At 45.3% G+C, this 18,726-nt stretch overlaps 1 long non-coding RNA gene across 1 annotated transcript in view; it reads right to left on the bottom strand.

The window, feature by feature from the left end:
* The window catches only part of LOC138292419 (uncharacterized), a 96,773-nt gene extending 79,615 nt beyond the window's left edge, over window positions 1-17,158 (bottom strand). Inside the window, exon 1 of the long non-coding RNA XR_011202679.1 lies at window positions 17,087-17,158. This is a non-coding gene — a long non-coding RNA (uncharacterized lncRNA). The remainder of the gene's footprint in view (window positions 1-17,086) is intronic.
* Between the last annotated feature and the right edge of the window lie 1,568 nt (window positions 17,159-18,726).

Genomic DNA, 18,726 nt, shown 5'->3' with positions numbered 1-18,726 from the left:
GACAGGTAAATGCCTATGCTACTCCCCTGAGAAGGTCTGCAAGATTGATGTTGTCTGCTGCATGTTGCACATTTTGGCCCTCAGACGCCATGTGCCTATCAGCAGGAGGAGGGGGTGACAATGCACCTGTGGCAGCAGTGTACACTGAGGACAGTGAGGAGGAGGATGAGGAAGAGGATGCGGACAACAGGACAAATATGATTCAGCAGTACTTCCAATGACACTCAGGTAAGACTGTTGAACTAAACATTTCTCTATTAAAGTTTTGTGCTGTGTGGCTGTAGCATAATGCCAGTCACTACCTTTGCATCCCAATTGACTGTCACCTATGCATTCCCTTATTGCAGATGTTGGTGTGGTTACAACAGTGTAATGGTGTGATGTGTACAGACTGCTGAGACTCATATGTAGGATAGATCAACATATTACAGGACATTTGCATAGGATCATGCAGTTTATTACAGTTCTATACATTGTACATTTCCTTCAGATAAAACACTATAACTCAAGCTGTGTCCAAGTGTGCTTAATAATAAATTAGGTACACAATGCTAGTGCATTAGAGTGGGGGGATGGTTGGAAAAAGTCAAGTGTAGTGGGCCAGTCTGTTTGTAGCACAGGTCCATTGTTCAGGGGGGCCACAGGAAGGGGAGCAATGGCAGTTCAAAGTGGACATGGTGACACAGTGTAACACAAGGGGTGCATTCTGGAGGGGCTCATTTCCTGGTGGTGGTCTTGGCAACTGTCTCTGGTGTCTGCCTGGATCATAGGGAAAGTTTGCAATTGTTGAATTACCTCCTGGTGGTGTTCCCCCTGCAGCCGCTGGTTCTCCTGCATGATGTTGAGCAACTGACCCATCCTGTCCTGGGAATGTTGGTATGCCCCCAGGACATTTGTGAGTGCCTCCTGGCCAGTGGGTTCCCTGGGCCTGTCCTCCCCTGGCACACAGCTGTCCTCCAACTGTTGCCGGCCCCCTGTGCCCTCTGAACTATGTGCCCACTCCCATAAATACCGGAACCCTCATTCTCTTGTCTGTGTGGTGTGGACTCAGATCCCTGTACAGGTGGGCACACTACTGATTGATGTGTCCTGGGGACAGAGGTCTGGGGGCATTGGCTGGCTGCTGTGGTGTTAGATTCTGAGTGCTAGGGCTCTGTGGTGGACTGGCTACGGGATGGGGTAGCCGACTTACCAGTGGCCCCTGATGGACCAGGGAGTTCATCCAGATCCAGAGCTCATGAGTTGCTGTCATCACTGGGGGCATCTTCTGGTGGGGGACTGGGTAGCCGTGGTACCCCATGGCACCTCCTCGCCGCTGACATTGGCTGGCGCACCTGTGGGGATGTAAGTGATGTGTTATAGTACTTGTCTGTGACATATTCCGCATTCCTAGCTTTCCCAATGACAAAGTTGTTGTCCTCCCACCTTTGGTAGTGTGTGGTGATGGATTGTGGGATTGTTAGTCCTCCATGCTGTGCATGCATTGGTGGTGGGTGTCCATTCAGTTGGTATGGCATGCAGGGCTTGGCATTTAGGTTTGGTAATTGGGATGGTGCACTGTGTGAGATGGAGTGGGGTGAAGGGAGTCAGGGTGAGGGGTTGAGATCGAATGCAGGTATGGGAGATGATAGGTTGTAAATGGAGACTCACCGGTGTCCAGTCCTCTGGCTACTCCAGTGAGTCCCTCAGGATGCAGTATTGCCAAGACTTGCTCCTCCCAAGCTGTCAGCTGTGGTTGAGGAGTTGGGGGTCCACCGCCAGTACTCCTGATGGCGAGCTGGAGCCTTGCTGCAATGGAACACACCTTCCCCTGTAGGTCGTTCCACCTCTTCTGAATGACTTCCCTTCTGCGTGGATGTTGTCCTACACGTTCACCCTGTCATGGATTCTCTGCCATAGCTCCATCTTCCTGGCAATGGAGATCTGCTGTACCTGTGCTCCAAACAGCTGTGGCTGTACTCTGACTATTTCCTCCACCATGAACCGCAACTCCTCATCAATGAACCGGGGCTGCCTTTGTGGTGACATGGGTGTTGTGTGGTGTGTGTTTTGTGCAGAGGGTGATGTCGTGGGGTGTGTGGTGCGTGACGGGTGAATGGGTTGCTGTGGTATGTGTGTGCAGTTGTATATGGGATTGTCATGGCAAGATGTAGTGGTCTTCTCATGTTTGCAAAGGTTTGTGGGTGATGTGTGTTGTGTTTTATAGTGCTCTTGGTGGGTGTGTTGGGTGTGTGTATTTGTGTCAGGTGTGGGTTTTTGGTTCTGGCCAATGCTGTCTTGTTTTGTTTTTGGGTGGCCATATCTGCAGCAGGGGTGTGCACCGCCAATGGTTTACCGCCGTTAAGTGTCCGCTGTGGTGATTGGTGGGTCATTATTTGGAGGGTGTTGTTTTGGTGGCGTAATGGTATGGGTGGTAGTTCCGCCAGTTTATTGCGTTCAGTGGGTCTGCCGGATTTGTGCTTGTGGCTGGTTTCTGTCGGTTTTGTGTGTATGTGTCATAATCTGGCAGGCGGATAATCGCCTCCGCAGCGGTATGTTGGTGGCAGTCACTGCAGCGGTATTCAGAATTTACTGTCAATGTCATTATGATGGCTTTTGTCTCCTCCACTGAATAAATGAATCAATCACACAAGACACAGTTTGGGAGGGCACTTACTGACTCACTCTTGAATGAAACCTCGCCCTGCTGGGAAGCACCCAGATTGGCGTAGTGGCTCCCCGTGCACTAGGGATCCACCAGACCAATCATGCTTTACTCACTTGCAAAGATAATGTCCCTATCTCAATTGTGCCATTGATGACGTCTCACAACAAGCACTACTGAACTTAGCAGACAATTATAATATAGTGTCTTCCACACTTTTTTAATACTATCCCAGTATCTTAGGACCCGATTAACAACTTCAACTTCTTTACATAAAGCGGCACACACAACAACTTAAACATCACTGTATCATTTCACACAATATCCGCAACACTGCAAGCTAGACCTAAGCGACAACAACACACGATACTATTAATACTCATTACTCTGCTGTTACAATTGTCTCCAAAATGGCTGGTTCTCCATCAATCCTCTGACTCAAATCATGGGGTTTAAGGTTTGGACTGGGCTTGGGAAAATCTAGCATGGGCACTCTAACTCCCTGTTCCCACAACTGAACCATCCAATAATACTGCCATCCTGCAGGAGTGCGCATGGAAGCGATGACCAGTTCTCTTCTGGAACTTTTCAGAGTACTGGGGAACAAGGAGTTAAACATTAAATTGAATTTTTACAATTCTGGGAAGCCCATTTGGCTACACAAAAAGAATCAGGAATCAGTATTAAAGTTTAGTAGATTTATTTCAAATTAGTAATCGTTCCAATATATACGCATAAGAAAATCAGGTTGTAGAAATGCAAAATCGAAATCAGAAATTTAAAACGCTGAAACAGATTGTCTTTTGAATACAAGGTGTGTAAAGATTACAGCCACAAAAAATTTAAAAACTAAGAAGTAAGAACTTACATTCTATAAAAGAATTCAAGTTCCTTCTACGTAGCATAAATTGGAATAAGGACATCTGGTTAGTTTCTATTCTAAATAGAGCTAAATTCAAGGATCTTGGGACAAAGCAAGGTAGGTGTCAGCATCGAAAGACTTTAGTAGAAGTCTTCAGAAAAAAAGAATCCAGTGTTAGCATGAAGATATGCACTATAAGGACAAGCGATCTAGAGGTCTGCACCTCTCAGAGTCTAAAAGAGATCTGCTGCCATTCTTACAGTGTGAACACAAAATCAATGTGGAAAGTACCAGGAGCATCTGTTTCTTCTGAACAAGTCATCATAAACCCAATTAATTCTTCTTCTTGTGGAGCACACTTGCAACATGGAGCAATTCTCCCATCCCACGGAACTCTAACCAATAGGCCGGCCTTGAGTTTCTTCTTCCCAGCTAGTGAATGAATGGGAGGTACTCCAAGTCATCCAGTCCATGCCAAGGTCTTCTTGCTCATCCTTTCTATCTCTAATACACAATACTCCTTTAACTAGCTAAGCAACCAAGAATGTTCACCTGCAAAGGAAAAATACAGGAAGCACACAAAAAACATTTTACATGTTAAAACGAAGGCCTAATCAGGCTAACTTAGCAAATCACCATTAGCAAACATGGTTAAACATTTGACTATAACTGTAGACATAGGCCCTCATTTTGACCCTGGTGGTCTTTTGACCGCCAGGGTAAATGTGGCAGTCCCACGGCTAACAGGCTGGCGTTGCAGACCGCCACATTATGAGTGTGGCGGGTTGGCTGCTGCCAACCTACCACATCTCCACACATACCGCATGGCAGTCGGAACCGTCAGGCCGGAGATGATCCTCTCCGACCCGGCAGTCCAAAGAAGACCACCGGCGCTATTAGGAGGCGGCTTTCTGCCATGGTTTTCGCTCTGGTAGCACCGCCACGAAAACCATGGCGGAAAGACTACCAATGACAGGGAATTCCTTCCCTTTCACCGGTAGATGACTCCCCCACCCCCCAGCAAGCACTAGACCCCCCCATACCCTGCTCAAGACACAGAGCCCCCCTCCTTGCATACATGCACGGAGACGTCCACACGCACCACTCATATACCCATTACATACATACACGCATTCACTTACACACATCCATACACGCATTCACTTCAACATTCATACACGCATTCAAGCATGCATACTCACACCCATTTAAGCCCGCATACTCACACCCATTCAAGCCCGCGTACTCACACCCATTCAAGCATGCATACTCACACCCATCCAAACATTCATACTCACAAGCAAACACGCATTCACCACTACACTCGCATACACACATGCATACACACTTACATGCAGACATGCACTCACTTCTACATTCAGACATGCATACAACCACACATACACACATTCATGCACACACGCAGAAACCTCACACTCATACACATGACACCACCCACCCTCCCACCCCCCGATCCGGGGAGAAGGTCCTCCGGCAGGGAACAGGATGGGGCGCTTCCACTGCTGGCAGCGCCCCAACAGCAGGATACCACTAGGTCGGATTATTGCCCATAATACGGCTGGTGGAGTCCTACTGGCGGGCGGGCCGGAGGTGGAACCGCCCAAGCGCCTCCTCCTGCCACCACGACTACTGCTGAATTTCCACCTAAAGTGTGGCGGAAATCCGGCAGTACCTGTGATATGGTGGTGCTGGCGTTCTTCTGGCGCCCGCAGCTTTGGTGGTCTTCTGTGAAGACCACCAAAGTCGTAATGAGGGCCATAATATCAGAATAGATGTAAAACATGAGCATTCAATACATAGTTACATATGCATGTAGCTTTTCAATAAATGCAACAAGTCATTATGCAAACGTAAAAATGAATGTCATGTTAAAGCTAAGCACTAGATCTCACAGGTATAAATGAAACCTCTAAATTCTACTGTGAATCCACTTCAGTGATCTAGTTTGATGCTTCACTTTACATTAATAAGTTTAAAGCACACAGTATAGATGATGTTGATTACGTTGTCCTTAATTTTGTAACACATGGGAGTGCAGCCAGGATTAGGCTGCTCCAATGGTATGACATAATTTGTTTTTGTATGGTAGAGTATATTTATTATTAGGGGTGGGCACTTCAACAAATTAACAGGGAGAGCGAGCTATAACCCAGCCAAGGGTCTGGCTCAGTTCTAAGAGTCTGTGCACGAGCTGGGCCTTCAAAATATTTGACATATAAGTTGTGCAAGGAACATGATATAAAAACATGATCATTTCTCTTCAAAATTCAAGAAAGTGTTTCTGCTTAGTACGCCCTATCAGATTCTGTCACTGCATTGAGAGGCATTTATTAGAAGCCATTGCTTTTAAACAAAAACTTCGAAACATTCATGTTCATAGCCCTGATGACAGTCGCACTAGTGAACGTCAAGTCAGTTGACATGGGCACCCTGTATGTGGCCTGTTCTATTAACCACGGTAACATACTCTTTCCATGGACTGTTCACAAAGTTTATCAGAAGCAAGTTCTCTGGGCGCTGAGTTGTCTCTGGAGTGCAAGGGGACAAGGAGACGCCTTGGGGCTTAAAAATGTGTTGTTGATAATAGCTTTATCTTTTTTGCGCACGATAAACGTCAGGTCTGGGGCTGCGCCCGTGCCAGGTCAGGGCTCCTTCTCTTGTGTTTGGGGTTTGAAGATATGTCCTGTCATAACAAGCTGGGAAGGGAGAGCCGACTCCGAAGAGGGCGAGGGGAGACGATGACCCCTCTTAACATCGCCCAGAGAGGGAGACATCTTAAAACAAACTTGAGTGTCAGGGATTAGGGGCAGGAGGCGAGCAGAGGAGGTTCATGACCACTGACTCGGGGCACAAGGAGGGCCGCGTAGACGTCAGGTGCTTGCTAGAGTGAAGGGCCGGCTTTACTGTGATCTGTATGTTGGAGAAGACAAGGGGGTAGACTTAAGTGGGGGAGCAAAAGGGGGAAAAATGGAAACGAAAATAAGGACAGATAAAAATGCAATACAGAAAAAGGGGAGAAGAGAATGATAAATAAATTAAAGCAAGAAAACATGTAGGACAAGGGAATGAAAAGGAAAAATGATAAAGAGCCAGAACAAGGCAGAAGGAGAACGATAAATGTAGGGAATTAAAAACAAAAATATACAAAGGACTAGAATGAACATGTAGAAAAGGGAACTTGATAAATGCCAGTCCAGTCGAAAAGGAAAATGTAATAACAAGAGAAATGAGAACAAAAATGAAGAATGAAGATGAGAGGACAAGAGAAATAAGGAAGTCGAAAATAAAAAAGTTAAAAGCAAGGGAGCTTGAGGGGAAGTGGAGGTAAAGGGGATATGTAAAGGACGTTAGCACTGAGACAGTAAAATAAAGGTTTACAAATCTAAAAATAGGTGAAAGGCAAAGGCTAATATCGAGGAGCAGCGAAAGAAAGAGCACAAGATACAAAACAGATGCTAGAAAAAGGAACTAATAAAAATAGGTAAAATGATTGACACCGAAAGCATCTGGAAAAGATGAAACCAATAAGTTATTAAGCATTCAACAGGAACACTTAACAGGACCTGTTGAAATTTATAAAGCAAGAAGCAATTACCTTCTGTCTAATGAACTTTAAAACATAATAATTGGAGCCTACTCTGAGCCTACTCTTCATGTTTAAAATAAAACACGTATAGAACTAAGCGGCTTTCGATTTTGTAACCCACTATCACAGCGCCAACGCGCTGTTTTCACATCTTAGGGAGCTAATATGAACAGTAACCTTTTGTTTTGTCTGCTTTGTCTGGTGAACCTAATAATGAGAATAAAGGTAATGTAATACTAATATATAATCAACTTCAATATTTTTGGTAGAGCAATATTTCATTGAATGTAAATGTTTTCAGCATTCGTATTTCATTTAATAATGTGCGCCTGCATTTAATGTTACTTAATGTGTAATGAGTCTAAATAATAATGATATTTAATAACGAAAGTCGCAGGCACCAAACTGGAGGCTAAGCGCATCATCGACCACAGAGAACAAAGGCCCAGATGTAAGGAAAGTGGCACTGTATTATATGCAGCACCACTTTTCTTGCGCCCAACAACACCCCCCTAACGCCACCATGTGTGAGCCGTATTAAGCATATGGCGGACCATAGTGCAGGTTAGGGACAATAGCATCATACTTTTTGATGCTATTGTAGTACATTGCAGGATTAGCGCCAACAATTTTGGCGCTAATCCTGCAAGGTACATAGGGGACCATTAAGAATAATGGTGCTCCTCCTTTTAACGCCTGCTCTGTGCAAGTGTTAAAAATAGCAGCTAAAACTGGCGCAGTGGAATCTCGTAGATTCCACTGCGCCACTTTTGCAGTCCCCCTAATGGGGGAATGCCTCCCTTGCATATATTATGCCTGGTGCAGGCATATTGTGGCAAAAGGGGTTACAAAGTGGCGAATGCATGCATTGCGCCACTTTGTAACTCCGGTGCAGCGAATTTGGCCTAGTTGTGGCACAAGGAGGTGCTAGGCCTTCTTAAATCTGGGCCGAAGTGTGAAGTCAAGCCCACTGAAACGTAGCCTTATGACTTAAAAGCTGAAAGAGATCTCTGCACTCCACACATTAACCAAGTAACCTGTTTCCTGAATCTAAACGAATAATTGTTTCATCAAAAGAGCACTTCGGGCAAGAATCTCACATGGGTGTAGGCCAGAATATGTCCATACTGCCAATTCTGAGTTCACTGGATGCGGACTCATGCCCCATCCTGTATCTCTCCCTGTGTGTTCATGCATATAATCTTTCCGCCCAAAAAGCAGGATGGATATGTGTGCGTAAACACATCTGGGAAAGGGCTTGGTAATTACGGGTCTTACATGTTATGCACCATTGCATTCGTCCAAACTCGAACTACTCCTGCTTTTGTGCAGAAAGAAATCCGCATTAGGGCTTGGTAATTCAAGGTTCTACACACTATTCCCCACTGTGGTAGTGCAAACTCAGAATTGCACGATTATGGTTTGGAAAACCAGTTAGAATTAGAAAGGGCTATTGCTTGTTGGTATTCCTGTGTCCTTGGTATTCCTTTGTCCACCACACCGTTCAACTCGAATACCTTGGTATACTTACTTATTTAGAGGTTTTTTGCAGCGCTATAAGCTGACTAGTGAGGGTTTAGAACATGTCTGAAGAACTACAATGTGAAGGGATAGACAATAGAGAGATGTCAGAAATGAAATCATTACACAAGGTGGGAAGTCCTCAACCAAAACCTTACCCATACATCCCTTTTCAAGTGCACGCAGTTGTCTGCTCTCAGGTTTGGGCTCAGAAATAGGTTTGTCTTGGACTCTGAACTCCTAAGGACCTTCGTCCTTACATTGTTTTTGATGCTTTCTGTTAGAAATGGGGTCTCCAGTTGGCAGTGGCTTTGCACCCTGTACAAGTAGGGGCCCTCATTCTAGTCAGGATAAGGGAGATATCTGCTCAGATAACCCCTGCTCACCCGCTTGGTAGCTTGGCACGAGCAGTCAGGCTTATCTGCGTGTAAAGCATTTGCACATAACACACAGTAATAAGTTAAAACACTACAAAAGGACACCACACCAGTTTTAGAAAAATAGGCAATATTTATCTATATAAAACAAGACCAAATACGATAAGAATCCAACATACAGTAAGTAAAATATGAATTGTGCAAGATTTACTCAAAACTACAGTTTCTTGAAGTCGATAGCTCCACCTGAGTCTATCACGGCATCGTGATCAACACAACCAACAGTTCAGGACAGCTGCGGCGTTGCGGGCCAGCTACGGTGTCGGGAAGACCCGCAAACAGTACCTTGGATTTGCAGGGCGTCGTGATCCTCGCGGTGAGCTCCGGGGGCGGCGTCACTGACGTCGCGGTGTCGGGTCCGGAGTCGGTGCAGGAGTTGTTGGGCCCTTGAGGTCACACGCGTTGCAGATCGAACTCCAGGCTGATGGAGTCAGGTGCACGGTGTGGATGGCGTCGGGGCTGCTGTGCGAAGTGGGATGATGCAACATGCAGTGAACACAGGTCACGGTGCAGGCAGCGGCTCGGTGATGGCGTCCAGTGGCGTCGGTGAGACCAGGGCTGTGGTGTGAAGCGGGGCGGTGCGACGTGCAGTGTCCACAGATCACGGTGCAGGCAGCCGCGTCGTCGTTGCTGAAGCGCTGTTGTGGATAGGACCAAGCCAGCGGTGCGGGACGGGACGGTGCTTCGTGACCCTCAGGAGCGGTGTCCACAGGCCACGGTGCAGGCAGGATGCTTGGGAATGACACAGGAGTCGATGGTGCTGGTGTCGGTGGACAAGGGCTGCGGTGTGGGATGGGACGGTGCTTCGTATACCTCACGAGCAGTGTCCACAGGCCACGGTGCAGGCAGCGGCGCCGGTGTCAGCAGGAGCGTCGTCGTCGGGGATGCCCAGGCTGCGGTGTGAGCAGGCGATGCCGGAGTGCGGGGCCCACAGGTCGCGGTGCGAGCAGCGGCTTGGTGAAGTCGTCTGATGACGGCGTCGGTGAGACCAGGGTCGCAGTGCGAAGCAGGGCAGTGCGACTTCGTGTGGCGTCGGCAGGTCACAGTGTAGGCCAGTGGCGTCGTTGGCGGCGTCGCAGTGGTTTCTCCTCTTGGACAGCACAAAACACACAGTTCCCAGTGCTGCAGGTCGAGGAAACTGAAGTCTTTGGTGTCCCTGAGACTTCCAACAGGAGGCAAGCTCTACTCCAAGCCCTTGGGAATTTTCTCAAGCAGGACACACAGCAAAGTTCACCCTTTGCACTTTTTTCAGGCAGAAGCAGCAACTGCAGGCAAGTCCAGCAAAGCAACACAGCAAAGGGACAGTACTCCTCCTTCAGCTCTTCAGCTCTTCTCCTGGGCAGAGGTTCCTCTTGATTCACGAACGATTCTAAAAGTCTGGGGTTTTGGGTCTTCCTCTTATACCCAGTTCTACCTTTGAAGTTGGCAAACTTCAAAGCAAAGTCTCAAGTGTTTGCAAGATCCTTCCTTGTCCAGGCCAGGCCCCAGACACTCACCAGAGGGTCGGAGACGGCATTGTGTGAGGGAAGGCACGGTACTTTCAGGTGTGAGTGACCACTCCTCCCCTCCAGCACAGATGGCTAATCAAGATATGCAGGCTACACCCCAGCCCCCTTTGTGTCACTGTCTATAGGAGAGGTGTGAACAGCCCTATTGTCAAACTGACCCAGACAGGGAATCCACAAACAGGCAGAGTCACAGAATGGTATAAGCAAGAAAATGCCTACTTTCTAAAAGTGGTATTTTCAAACAGACAATTTAAAAAACAACTTCACAAAAAGATGAATTTTTAAATTGTGAGTTCAGAGACCCTAAACTCTACATTTTGTATCTACTCTCAAAGGGAATCTGAGCTTTAAGGATATTTAAAGGCAGCCCCCATGTTAACCTATGAGAGGGATAGGCCTTGCACAGTGAAAACCGAAATTGGCAGTATTTCACTGTTAGGACATATAAAACACTAGTATAAGTCCTACCTTAAACATACACTGCACCCTGCCCATAGGGCTACCTAGGGCCTAACTTAGGGGTACCTTACATGTAGTAAAAGGGAAGGTTGAGGCCTGGCAAGTGGGTACACTTGCCAAGTCGAATTGGCAGTTAAAAACTGTACACACAGACACTGCAATGGCAGGTCTGAGTCATGTTTACAGGGCTACTAATGTGGGAGGCACAACCAGTGTTGCAGGCCCACTAGTAGCATTTGATTTACAGGCCCTGGGCACCTCTAGTGCAGTTTACTTGTAAATCAAATATGCCGATCATGGATAAACCAATCAACAGTACAATTTCTATAGGGAGCACTTGCAATTTAGCACTGATTAGAAGTGGTAAAGTGCACAGGGATAAACCAGCAAAAACAGACCTAAAAAAATAGGAGGAAGAAGGCAAAACGTTTGGGTATAACCCTGCAAAAAGGGTAATTTCCAACACAACTCCCTCCCTGCCTAAAGCCAGGGTAGGCCAATCAAAACCTTGCTGGACTTCCCTGCTCAGGGCGATAGAATCTGGACAATGGCCCACTACTGCAGGAGCTCTTGCCAGTTCTACGCCTCTCTGAACCCAGGTTGATCCCTCGGTCAACACTCTCATGGCCCACTGAACTAACCTTGGGGGACCTCTTCTCCTCATCTGAGAACTCTATCTGTGCAGCACCTAACCTTACCTTGCTCCCAGATGCATCCCAGTAGGCAGGCAGTACCACCAGAGCCAACAGTGTGATGTGACCCATTCACCCCTATGGTCTGACTTCAGTCCCCCTCCCAGGGAAAGCTCTGACCACAAGAATAACACCCAACAGAGGCCACTGACAGCTGTCAGTGTCAAGAGCCAGGACCCAGGCCATGCTAGGGTCTCTAGCCTCTGTGGTTTTAAAAAGTGGGGGGCAGTAACCCCAGGTGACATGCACCCTTTTTCTACTTCTCTTCCCACCAGTTCAGGAGTGGTGTCCTGAGACTGGTCACTCACCCTTGGGTCTGTACTCCCAGGCTGAGCAGGGGACAGGGCTGGGCTCTCCCTCCTCCTGTCCCTCGTGCTGGGATCCGGTACCCTCCACCTTGGAGTGGTACCCCCAGACAACTGAACTGTGAGGGTGCCTCTGGGGGCCACCCCTCCCAGTTCCCCTGACACCTGGGGCAACTCATTCCCCAGAAGGCAGTCTATGGGCATCTGGGGACTGACTATGACCCACCTCTGGGTCACCTCCCCACCCCACTCTAGGGATACCAGGGCCATAGGATGGAAGAAGTCCTGCCCATGGGCTGGTGTCACCCTACACACCTGGCCGGTGTACTGTTCTAGGAAGACAAGCCTTTCCACCATCATTGTATGGCTAGCCCCACTGTCCCTCAGAGCAGTGACTGGGACCCCATTCACTGTTACCTGGTGGAAGTGATGACTCCCACCCTCAGGGATCACCAGCTCACACTCTGAGTCAACCTCCCAACTAAGGGATATCATGGCATGGTCTATGACCTGCCCCTGGGGGCTTCCTCCCCCTAAGGCCACATTAGCCACCTCGGAAGAGGGGCCACCCATGTTGGTTGCCTTAGGACAGACAGAGTCCCCTTTCATGTGTCCTAACTGGGAACACTCAAAGCACCAGGGTTGAAAATGGGGTGCCCTGGGCCACCGCCTACCAGAATCTCCCGCCTTCCTGTCAGAAGGGGCCAGGGACTCTGTTTCTCCCTCCTTATCCTGGGACCTGTCTGCATCTCCCTTGAATTCCCTGTCCTTTTTCTGGGAACCCTGCCCACCTTTGGCTGAGTCTCCCCCATAAACCTTCTTGTGGACCCTGGTACTCACCAAGCGGGCCGCCTCCATAGCAAGCTTCCTGGGTTCAGTCAGCTTACTATCAGTCAAGTCCTGGCGCAGTTCTGCAAAACACAGACTAGACAAGTGCTCCCACGGAATTAAGTTGTACAGCCCCTGAAAATCTGTCACATTACTGCCCTTCACCCAACCATCCAGTGCTCTGCAAAACAAATCTACACACTCTAACCAGGTCTGGGACTCAGTTTTCTTACTCTGCCTAAACTGATCCCTGTACTTGTCAGGAGTGAGACCATACCGATAGAGAAGTGCCTCCTTCATGTCAGCATATGTGAGGTTGTACCCCTTACCCAAAGCTAGCAAAGTGTCCCTCCCCTCCTCTGTGAAGTGGTTCCACAATCCTGCTCCCCAATTCTTCTCAGGGACCCCATTCATGTGGATGGACGCCTCATATCCCTGAAACCACCTCTGTATGTCATCTCCCTTCTTGTACTCTCTCCCTACATTTTTAGGAATGCGCACAATTCTGTCTGACTGCACTGAGGAATTGCTACCACCATCCTGGCTGGACCTGCTCCTCACATCCAGCTCTTTTACTTTAAGATCATGGTCCAAAAGCATCTTTCTGTCCTCCATGGCTCGCTGCTCCCTCTGAGCCTCCATTTTTAATCTCTCCAACTCAATCTGGTGCCTCCTGGCTTCTCTCCTGTCCTTCAGCTCCTCTGGAGTCAATCCTTTTGATCCACCACTGCTGCTTGGCACAGGGGGTATGTCGGGAAAAATATATATTCACATGTATGTACCTATAGATATGATACTTTAGTTCCAATTCTTTCCTCCTTTATCTGAATCCCAGTAAGACTTCCCTATTGACCTCTCTGACACCTATGCCAGTTGTACAAACAAACCTCTCCAAGCCACGTTGTTAAGTTTAGCTCGGTCTCGCACTTTTAGTTCAGCCAGTCAGCAACCCAGCCCCTTTCCTTTAGGGACCACCTGTTGTCTGTTCACTTGTTCATGCTCACAGTGCATTATGTATATTTTTACACTATGGACTTCTAGTTTTGTATGTGCAGCATTTCTTCTGTATGTGCGTGCCCATGTTTGCACTGTGTCCCCTTTTGGGGTTGTGCTGTGACAGCACTTATTAACATATATAAGTGCCTGACTTATATGCTTCAGGGCAGAAGATGCCAGCTTGTAAGACGTTACACTGGGATGTGCGTCTGCCTTCTGCCTTGGCATGCCAATAAACCTTGGTACCTCATGAAAGCATTTCATCTGTTCCGGAGCCTTGCCTGGTGTTTGTGTTTTCTTTGTGCCACTCTGGGGAGGTTTGAAAAATAGTTTCCTAACAAATGGTTCTTTCCTCCTTTATCTGAATCCCAGTAAGACTTCCCTACTGACCTCTCTGACACCTATGCCAGTTGTACAAACAAACCTCTCCAAGCCACGTTGTTAAGTTTAGCTCGGTCTCGCACTTTTAGTTCAGCCAGTCAGCAACCCAGCCCCTTTCCTTTAGGGACCACCTGTTGTCTGTTCACTTGTTCATGCTCACAGTGCATTATGTATATTTTTACACTATGGACTTCTAGTTTTGTATGTGCAGCATTTCTTCTGTATGTGCGTGCCCATGTTTGCACTGTGTCCCCTTTTGGGGTTGTGCTGTGGCAGCACTTATTAACATATATAAGTGCCTGACTTATATGCTTCAGGGCAGAAGATGCCAGCTTGTAAGATGTAACACTGGGATGTGCATCTGCCTTCTGCCTTGGCATGCCAATAAACCTTGGTACCTCAAGACACATTTCATCTGTTCCGGAGCCTTGCCTGGTGTTTGTGTTTTCTTTGAGCCACTCTGGGGAGGGTTGAAAATAGTTTCCTAACAAATGGTGTCAGAAGTGGGATGTGTGAAATGCCACCACGGGTAAGTTAATTGAATGCCTGTTGTTGTGGCCTTTCAACGCTTAGCTAAGAGTTAAACTGGGGATTTAAATAAATAAAAATATAGCTGGCTATTTAATAGGTGACTGAGGAGTAACTAAGTTATCCGTATCATTACATTAAATGATAGTGGCAAATTCGTGCGGCGAATTGTAATTCCACGCAGGAGAACCAGGCCAGACTGAAGATAATTTTTTTCTTAAATAGGTGACTGAGGAGTAACAAAGTTATCCGTATCATTGCGTTAAATGATAGTGGCAAATTCGTACGGCGAATTGTAATTCCACGCAGGAGATCCTGAACAGAAAGAAGAGAATTTTGTTTTTGTTTAACGGGAATCCCAGAGAGAAAATAAATTAATTATTTAATTAAAACCCTCCTGGAGTGTAGCTTGGGAAGCATTTGATCAGCTGGCACCGGAACACAGGAAATGATTTTGAAATGTGCACAAACAAATAGTCTGTCATTGATCAATGGCTGTATTTGAATTATGTGTTGTTTAAGTGTAAATGTGCCACTATGTTTCATTGCAATGTTTTTGAATTCCATGTAAAGTAGTGCAGCACTGCATTAGACAGGAAAAATGTTTTATGTTGTGCCTCTAAATTGTCAACAGCTCTTGTTTTCTCTATCTCTCTGTCTATCCACCACTGCATAACAATTTTTTTTCCTGTTTAACAATTTTTTTGCAGGATACAACCATTGTGTTTATTTTTTCCAGATTGTAAAATTGAGAGGGAAGGGCACAATGGGCAGCGGCAAGTCTAAAGGAAACGTAATGGTGGTAAGCCCTAGAATGCTGAAAAAGACTAAAACGTTGTTTAAAAAGATGACAGGAGAGAAATGTTTTGACCAGATAGCCCCATAGTACAAGGTAAGAAGGACACAGACTGTCTAACAAATGTAAAGTAGTTTGCGTGCTAATGTGGACAGAGAGAGGGAAAGCAGAGTGTAGCTGTAACAAAGCCTGGGTATTAAAGACAGGCTGCATGCACACAAAACTGTAACAGCAGACAAATATCTACATTTTAGGAGTGACATTTATAACATAGTGATGATAAAACTAACTTTAATGGTAAAAGCGCACGCAATTTAAGAAGAGTAAACCTCACAGTAGTGAAAAAAATAATAATGAATTTGTGCGTGAAACCACCAGGACATGTAAACTTAAAAGTACATGCCCCACCAACCTAGCGCCTACCTTAGGGGAGACTTATATGTAGCAAAAAGGGATTTTTAAGGATTGTCAAACAGTTTTAAATGCTAGGTCAAAGTAGCAGTAAACTGCGCCCACAGGCTGCAGTGGCAGGCCTGAGACAGGTTTTGAAAGGCTACGTCTTTGGGTGGTACAACCAGTACTACCGCCCACTAGTAGCATTTAATTTACTGGCTTTGGACACTTTGTAAATTTAGAAAAAAAAAAAAAAAGACCTTTCAAATATATTTGTGGTTGGATGGGAAATAATTACTTATTTCTAAAGCATAAAATAAACATTTCTAGGATTCAGTAAGGGATCATGTTCGCAGCAATAAAGAGATCAACCTAAAATGTAAATTCTGAATAAACACTTATTACAGTGTGAAGCCACAGCTTGAAGACCTTAAAACATTATTCAGTAATGACCAAGGCTGAATATGGCCAACTACCACAATGTTTGCTCAACATACACACATGTAAATTATTCTTAAAATAAATTTTACTAAAATCGTTTTTGCATTTTCATGATGTTTACTATGAATAATATCACTACTGTAAATATGAGCTATGTAACTAATTCACATACATTTTTGCACCCCTTTCTTCTCATGGTGTACTACAATGTAAGGCAACAGAAAGGCTAAGGCACATCATTAGAATTGCATTATTCTGTCCACATAATGATTTTAAATAGTCGTTTTCATAAGTATTCTGTTATAACATCTTATTAAGAAGCAGTTAATGTTTTGCATTTCAAGCACACTTTTAAGGTGCTGCTACTTTTCTGTTTCATTCTTCTCACAGCTTTAAAATATCTTAAGTACAAAATAGGATAATTGTGAGCTCTAACAATGCCAATATTTCTGTATCTTAGAGACAAAATTAAAATGTGAGCTTTAGTTTCAATGTGGCCTCATGGCTGCACTGTTTTTCAAGTACCCCAGCTCCTGGACTGTTTTTTGCACAGGATTTCTATGTGCATACCGGCATTCTAAATTTTCTTGAGCCATTTATTTGGAAGGTTATCTTTACCTACTAATGTTAATTGGTGGTAGAGAGTGCATGGCACAGAAATACAAAAACAGCATAGTTTAAATCTTACCTTTCCAAAGACTGAAAATGTGGATGTTAAGCAGTCATGCTTCTGGCCGTGCAGAGCTCTGATGGGACTCTCACAGAGGACAAACACTAAAACACTAAACAGCAGTTGTTCACTCTGCTAGGACAGGGGGTGTGAATTTAGGACAGCAGGTTTAAGTGTCAAATGCTAAGCTTCTGTAATTAGCCCTGACTTGCACTGCTGTTACCAACAAAACAAAACAACTCAAGGGTAGCTTTATTTCCTCAAAGTTATGCAAATAAGTAATGGCAACTGTGGCAGTCCTATTTTACACCAGATTTTTAGCAGTACACTGATTAAACTGGTTTTATCTAAATGATTTAAAAGGGACAAATGCACACATGTAGCTTGGCAAACTGCTGAAGGGTCTACATTAGACTGTGAAAGCATGACTGCAGGTCCTCACTATATTTTAAATATGAGATACATATGTATATATACATTTTTAATTGCAATTTGTACATTTAGTATATACCGCTTGTAATAATATTAAAGAAAATGAAAAGGGTGAGCTAGTTTGGAAGACTGGCTACTTATTTTCAGCAGTTTTGCTTCTATTTCTTATGGTTTGCAACAGATGCTTTGTGTAGGGAGGCTTGCAGCTTTGTCCTCATTTGAGACGGCTCTCTTCCACACACGTGCAAACAGTGCAGTGTCATGTTAGCCCTCACCACACTGAATGAGCACAATTTCCTAAAAGTTAAAAAAAAAAAAAAAAAGGCATACTGGAGTGCAACTTGTTTTAAATAGGTACTACAAGACCAAAGAAAAAAATATATAATGTATGCTTGCAATTTTGAAGAGTAGGTTAAGAATAACTTAATTTCCTACATCTTCAAACTATTCCATAGTAGGAGAACCCACTTCGAGTAATATACAAACCAGAACATACTCGGTAAAAAGAGCTAATATATGAAAGAAAGTCCTGCTTAGTAAAAAGAGGGTCAAATTGATGCCGAATACATGTAAAATGTTTTAGAATATCATCATTAGTAATTTAAATACATTTAATAAATGGAAGAATTTGCAGAGTGGTAGCAATAAATTTCTGGCTTTGATTCAGCCCTCTTGAAACTAAATTGAACACCATAGGTCCATTCTAGGTCCATGAATAAAACTGATTGACCCCCTTATGATGCATTTTTCAGTGTCAATAAAAAGTAACTAAAAGAAGAAGCCGGTGTTTCACTGGATTGTAACTTCCTTGAGGGACTGTCACTATGCAACTAACTAGACTGAATAAAGGAAGAATTGCAGATTCTATTAAGGACAGGGCAGAGTTTTTGCTGTTTTCTTGAGGAATAGTACCTTTGTAGGAGATATGCAAGGTAGGACTTACATTATTGAATAACATTATCAAGGGACAAAGTATAGATAAGATGGAGGGCAAGGATACCAGCAAGGAGACTAGAGTAGGGATCAGTGTTATTCTTTCCCATGCCAAGAGGCTTACAGAAGAAACAGCACTGCATGAGGAACGCTTTCCAGAGAAAACAAGTAGGAACATAGGATGACGCAGAGAGAGACATGACCCATTCAGTGGAAAACCGATGAGCCCGGTGCTTTATGATGGAGGTATCTGACACATCTGAAGAGAATACAATGTTTCCAACTAAGGTAGG

Source organism: Pleurodeles waltl, chromosome 4_2 (genome assembly GCF_031143425.1).
Source record: "Pleurodeles waltl isolate 20211129_DDA chromosome 4_2, aPleWal1.hap1.20221129, whole genome shotgun sequence".
In the NCBI taxonomy this organism is placed as follows: Eukaryota; Metazoa; Chordata; class Amphibia; order Caudata; family Salamandridae; genus Pleurodeles; species Pleurodeles waltl.
The sequence above is the reverse complement of the archived record's forward strand: the minus strand, read 5'-3'. Positions and strand labels throughout refer to the sequence as shown.